Source organism: Neomonachus schauinslandi, chromosome X (genome assembly GCF_002201575.2).
Source record: "Neomonachus schauinslandi chromosome X, ASM220157v2, whole genome shotgun sequence".
Lineage (NCBI taxonomy): Eukaryota > Metazoa > Chordata > Mammalia > Carnivora > Phocidae > Neomonachus > Neomonachus schauinslandi.
In genome coordinates, this window is record NC_058419.1 from 28,977,453 (window position 1) to 28,983,371 (window position 5,919).

Here is a 5,919-nt window from a genome sequence, read left to right on the forward strand (position 1 = left end):
TACTTTTTCTTGAAGCATAAAAACAAAAGGGCAGTCTAACCAAACTCCGCTCTGAAACACTTCCTGTTTTTCCTGCCTGACTCCATCACTGGAATGGGGGTATGTAAGAAGATGTCAACTTTCCGGCAACCCGCTTGCACTTCCGCCTCACTGGTTCAACAGGGTAGGGCGCATGCGCTCCCTGGGTCAGTGAGGTTAACTTCCGTTCCCATCGTGCCCTGCGAGCTGAATCATGGAGAACGCCGAAGGACTCAATCTTAGTGTGGAAGAACGGTACGACTTTAATAGGGGCGGATCATTTAGACAGGAGCAGAAGTCTAGTGAAGAGATTTTCTGGGACTTTCAGATAAACATCTTAGGTGAAAAGGATGACACCCCAGTTCATTTCTGTGACAAATGCGAATTACCCATTAAAATCTATGGGCGAATGATTCCATGCAAGCATGCTTTTTGCTATGCCTGTGCTATTTTACAAGAAAAAAAAGGCGATAAGTTGTGTCCAGGCTGTAGTAAATATGTTCACCGAATTGAGGAGCATGCACAAGGTTCTCTATTCATGTGCAGCACTGTTCAAGGATGCAAGAGAACATACTTGTCTCAAAGAGATTTAGATGCTCATATCAACCACCGCCATATGAGATCCGGAGAACCTGCTGCCCGTCCTTAACTTGAAAACGTTCATCCTACGTATTGTTCCAGCACCACATGAAATCTCTGATCATTTTATAAGGCTACCAGACAAGCATCATATGAACCGTATTCCAACAAGGCAGCATATTATACCACCACTTCCTTTCCAACGTGTACTGCACAAGCCATATAATCAGCCGTAAGAAGATACTTGTGCTCCTCCAGCGGAATTCATTGTATATAGCTTCACCTCAACTTCCTTCAGCAGTCAGGAAACCTTTGTATTTCAGCAAGAAAACATAGCAGCTTAGTAACTGTCCCTATTCAGAATGACTCAAATTTAGGTGCTTGAGAACCACTACCCCCTGTCTCCACGCCTGAGCTCACCATCACCCTGAATATCAGGGTCAACCAGTGGTATTGAACTCATCATACCATGCCTCCAGAGCAACATTTTGTACTGTACTCTTACCTCCACCACCAGTAAGCCCTCAAATACCACATCCTTCCCAGATTGCCAAGTACTTCCCACTTGATTCACAGCCAAGCTTCAGGTCTACCAATGACTTCTCCATCGGCTTCTCCATAGACATATTATTGCTCAGATGCTACCTTATATGAAATATTTTCCTCCAGGACCTGTACCACTTCAACAGGATAGTTCACTTGTAAGTACACACCCTTCTCACCATTGTAATTCACACTCTTTACCCCAATTCACTGAAAGTCAAGGAACTCTGAGTCCTCCGTTTATAAAACTAGGGGAAGGGGAAGTGAGTATGTAGCCTGCACCCAGAGGGCCAACCCTTCCTCCATGAGTGTAGGGTCAATCTTCTCTAACCCTACTTTTTGGACTGGATCATCTAGATCAGACAAGATACAAACCATATTACCAATGATAATAGTATTTTGAACAGAAGATATGATGAGGAAAAAAAAAAAACTTAAATATTGTCAACCTTCTAATTAAGCTCTGACCATTTGGAGCAGGAAAGCACCTCTTACAGAGGTGGCTATAAAACACTTAAAGTTTTGTCTCTTAAAATGCTTTTAAACCTTGAGTTTAGGAATGTTTTCAGGTACGTTACAGTTGTGCAGAAAAGTGGCTCAGTGGAGCATAGCTATGCTTTAACAACTTTGCTCCTCTTCTGTGGTAAATTGACCCAGAAGCAACCATTTGCAATATTATTTCCTGAAAAAGAAAATTGTGTTCTACTTTCAGAAGTGTTGTTTTTGTTAAAACATGCTCAGTTGTTGTTGTTGTTGTTTTTAAGATTTTATTTATTTATTTGAGAGAGACAGCAAGAGAGAGAACAAGAGCAGGGGAAGAGGGAGAGGGAGAAGCTGAGCAGGGAGCCCAATGTGGGGCTCCATCCCAGGGCCCTGAGGGCATGACCTGAGCCAAAGGCAGATGCTTAACCGACTGAGCCACCAGGTGCCCCAAACATACTAAGTTTTTCTTGTGATATATTTTGTTAACTGGGGTAAAAGGAGTAAATTTCAGTATGGTTATAAAAAACAATAATGCCTTTATACACAAATCTATTTCTCTATAACTTCTAATCTTGTTTCTAGGCCCAAATTACTTTTGTTTTTAAGTAGGCTCCACGGTGGAGCCCAACATGGGGCTTGAACTCACAACCCTGAGATCAAGACCTGAGCTGAGATCAAGAGTCAGACACTCAACCGACTGAATCACCCGGGTGCCCCCCAAATTCCTTTTTCTTTAATGTAGCTGAGGCTTTGTGACCCAAACTATCTGCAGGCTGAGCCCTGTCCTGGATTCTAGAGACCATAAACCAAAAGTATCTAAGTAGCTCTAGCCCTAATCTTTCAAACCCAGCATCAGATCCCTCTTGCTACTCCAACCCTGACCTTATGTACCATTTATAATGGGGCATTGCCCCTTTGCTGTGTTAAAAGATAAACTGAGTTATACGCAACTAATGAATCATTGAACATCGTATCAAAAACTAATGATGTACTATACTTTGGATTTTTTTTTTAAGATTTTATTTATTAGAGAGAGAGACACAGCGAGAGAAGGAACATAAGCAGGGGGAGTGGGGAAGGAGAAGGAGGCTTCCCGCGGAGCAGGGAGCCCGATGCGGGGCTCGATCCAGGACCCTGGGATCATGACCTGAGCCGAAGGCAGACGCTTAACGACTGAGCCACCCAGGTGCCCTATACTTTGGATTATTGAATTTAAATTTAAAAAACAACAAAAAAAATTAAAATAAAGTATAACTTGAACAATAAAAAAAATTCATTAATACTAAAAAAAAAACTGAGGAGGGGTGTCTTGCTGGCTCAGTGGGAAGAGCATGGGACTCTTGATCTTGGGGTCATGAGTTTGAGCCCCACATTGGGTGTAGAGATTACTTAAAAAAAATGAACAAACTTTAAAAAAAGATAAACTGAGGCATATTAAACGTTTTAAGAGTTTATTTGAGCAAAAATCAATTTGAATCACACAGTATCTAATTTTGCAGATAGAAATTGCTCTGATGAGCTATATAAAATGAAAGACTTATATAGGTAGAAGGGAGAAGGGACAAGGAAGTTATACTAGGCAAAAAAACAGACGGGTCATTGCAAGGTTACTTTCCTTTAGGGGATGGCAGGGCTCTATCAGTCAGATTACTTAACTAGTGCTGGTCAGGTGATTCCTGATTGACTGGTTTAAGATTGCATTTCTGGGAGAACTGAAACTACAACCAAGTTATGTCTTGGTTTGGTGACATGGGGCTTAGCATAAATGACTCCATTTTGTTGTCTTGTTTTTACACCTGAAAGTCAGAGTTCACCTCACACTCTAGATCCAGCTACAGGCCTTTTCTTCTTCCTGTGTGTGAGACCCTATCTGGGTAATTTATACAGAGGGTACAATAGGCCCTCTAGGATCGTGAGCTTGACTACTCTTTGCCAGCGTAAGGGTAAATCTAAAAAAAATTACTTTAAAAAATTCCCTAGTGCAAAAAGTAGAGAACTTTCCTCTCCCCCGCCTCCACTTTTCTCTTAAAATTTCCTTCAGAAAATGAGATTATAATTGCTAGCTCAGCCTCTTTAAAATGCATGTAAACGTTTTTCAAAGCTAAATAAGCCTCTTCCAGTTTTGCATACCAGGAATGTCATTGCTGGGGGCCAAGGAGCCATCTCTTTGAATATGAACACCAATATGGGTTAACATGTATAGGAAAGGGTAAGAGGGGTTTTTTTTGGTCTATACAATCTCTTTAACAGATTGCCTGTCAATGCATGTTGCAGTCTCGTTTAATGCTTATTCAGTAATAAAACCATTTCGTTCTTGTCTATGTTTTATGAAGAAGTTTATTGGCTTGGCAGGAAGTTTTATATTTAATTATATTTTCCCATCGATTTGGCAATAAGGATTTATCTGGCAATTCCTGAATTGGGTGGATCACCTGCAAGTCTTGCAGACACACAACAGTCAGGTAAGAAACCCTGAATTAAGAAAAGTCTCCTTTCTTGCTCTCCACCATTTTGGAATACTAGCCAGATGAACTACCTCTCCAAATTCAAGATTTTATTATTGAGTAAGCATAGGTGATACCAGCTCTAAAATCCCCATCAGGATCACTATTAACTTTGATGGTAGAAAAATTGTAGAAAGCCAGAAATGTTGCCTGCAGGGCTTTTTCTTAAATTGTTAATATCTCTCTGTCACATTTGGAATGGGCGTATATATAAGAATCCAGTCTTATGGTGGTGATGACTGTTTCTTTGATTTGGACAAATGAACGTATTTGCAGGGGTTCTTAGACGTGCCTCATACAAAGCATATGAATTAGTGCTATTTACTGGATGACTATCATTCTTTTTTTTTTTTTTTTTGGATGACTATCATTCTAAGGAGAATGTAAAAAGTGATTTGATAACCAGAAAGACTGAGAACAATGGAAGAGCAAATGGAAAAACTAAAGCACTTTCTCTTCCATAGAACCACCCTCTTTTCTGTGCTGTACCAATTCTCTCTGCATCTCTTAATCTTTCCCTACATCATATTGACTCCTGAGAAGAAGGAAGCAGCGATCTTTTAGATGGTGGTTCCCATCGTGAGCAGATATCCCTGTAAGGAAAGACAAGGGCACAACTTCTCCAGCTGGTACCTAATTATGTGCCCTGTTTGAGGGCACATGCTTGTATGCCTGGCGTCCTAGCCTGGTACTGCTTCATGTCTCAGCCCTGAAATCCACTTCTAAGGGTTCCATAGGAAACACACAACATGTAGCTAGGAAAGCAAGCATGATAAAGAAACGTGATCAAGAAATAATCGCGGGGGATGCCTGGGTGGCTCAGTCGGTTAAGCGTCTGCCTTCGGCTCAGGTCATGATCCCACAGTCCTGGGATCGAGTCCCACATCGGGCTCCATACTCTGTGGGGAGCCTGTTTATCCCTCTGCCTCTGTCTCTCATAAAATCTTTAAAAAAAAAAGAAAAAGAAATAATTGGGAATTTGGATAAAAGATTATGTCTCTGTATGAAGGCAACAGGATAGAATGGCTGCATTGGCCACATGGAAAAAGACAAGAAGCGTTAGGCCTGATAAATATCAACATGAGAAAAGAAACCAAAGTGCTATATAATCCTACATTTTTGTCTCAGTAGGCATACCTCCTTTTATTGTGCTTTACTGTGTTTCGCAGATACTGCATATTTTACAAATTGAAGGTTTGTGGCAACCCTGCTTCGAGCAAATCTATTGGTGCCATTTTCCCAGCAGCATTTGCTGACTTTGTGTCTCTGTGTCACATTTTGGTAATTCTCATAATAATGAAAAATTTGAAATACTGTACTTTTTATGGTGATCTGTGATCAGAGATTTCAACTCACTGAAAACTCAGATGATGGTTAGCAGTTTTAGCAATAAAGTATTTTAAAATTAAGGTATGCACATTGTTTTTTTAAACACAATGCTATTGTGCCCTTAATAGACTACAGTATATTGTAAACGTAACTTCTATATGCACCAGGAAACCAAAAAACTTATTTGACTCACTTTATTGTGATATTTGCTTTATTGCAGTGATCTGAACCAAACCCACAATGTCTCCAAGGCCTGTATAAGGAAAACCTGCCCTTCCTATTCAGATCACCTGTGAAGCTGATGCCATGGAGAAGTTATTCAGGCCTCCCAGGTAATCCACTTGCCTTTCTCACCAGATGATATTAGTCCTTTTTTTTTTTAAGATTTTATTTTTGGGGCGCCTGGGTGGCTCAGTCGGTTAAGCATCGGACTCTTGATTTTGGCTCAGGTCATGATCTCAGG

General features: G+C 40.7%; 1 pseudogene; it reads left to right on the forward strand.

Annotated features, from left to right (window-relative positions):
* The first annotated feature begins 232 nt into the window (after positions 1–232).
* Positions 233–1,529, forward strand: LOC110576239 (annotated as a pseudogene).
* Positions 1,530–5,919: the final 4,390 nt, after the last annotated feature.